General features: G+C 48.7%; 1 long non-coding RNA gene across 1 annotated transcript; it reads right to left on the bottom strand.

The window, feature by feature from the left end:
- Positions 1-65: 65 nt before the first annotated feature.
- LOC121940138 lies at positions 66-633 on the bottom strand. The gene is made up of 3 exons (XR_006105578.1): positions 555-633; positions 299-433; positions 66-200 (listed from the first exon to the last, which is right to left on the bottom strand). It is a non-coding gene; the product is annotated as an uncharacterized LOC121940138 (long non-coding RNA).
- Positions 634-679: the final 46 nt, after the last annotated feature.

Raw genomic sequence — 679 nt, 5'->3', positions numbered from 1 at the left:
GTGTGTGTGTGTGTGTGTGTGTGTGTGTGTGTGTGTGTGTGTGTGTGCGTGCGTGTGCTTGTGTGTGTGTGTGTGTGTCTGCCCTGCTACTCACTGGTTGAGGAAGGCGAACAGATATCTCATAATGATGAGGGTTTTGTTCGGCAGAGACTGCAGAACTTTTTTAATGTGGACTGCCCGCTCTTGAAGGCTCTCCATCGCTGGAAAATAACACCACCACGACACCCAGGAGATTACTCACACAATCGAGCACATAAATAAACACTTACAAAAACAGAAAAACGGATGAGAGACTCACAGACGCAGGATATGAGGTCATGGAAGACTTCCTTCGGGAAGAGGGCGTGGTCCAGTCCTCTAAAATAGAGCTTTAGGACGCCAGCGATGGAATCCATGTCGTGGTCATTCTCGTCCCCTGCCAGCGGGTCCTCACCTATACCAGGACAACGAGACAGAGAGAAGAGGGAGAGAGAGACAGAGAGAGAGATAATAAAGCAGTGGACAGACTCAGTTTGTTTAAAATGCTCAGGTTTCCTGCTGAATGATAGTCTCACCTCTCTCAAAAGCATTCTTGATGTCATTGACCTCCACCTGAGAGCCTGACACTCTGAAGATGCCCTCATGCTGCAGACCTACACACACACACACACACACACACACACACACACACACACACACA

This window comes from Plectropomus leopardus, unplaced genomic scaffold (assembly GCF_008729295.1).
Source record: "Plectropomus leopardus isolate mb unplaced genomic scaffold, YSFRI_Pleo_2.0 unplaced_scaffold76229, whole genome shotgun sequence".
Classification (NCBI taxonomy): Eukaryota; Metazoa; Chordata; class Actinopteri; order Perciformes; family Serranidae; genus Plectropomus; species Plectropomus leopardus.
This window is presented reverse-complemented; position numbering and strand designations above follow the sequence as displayed.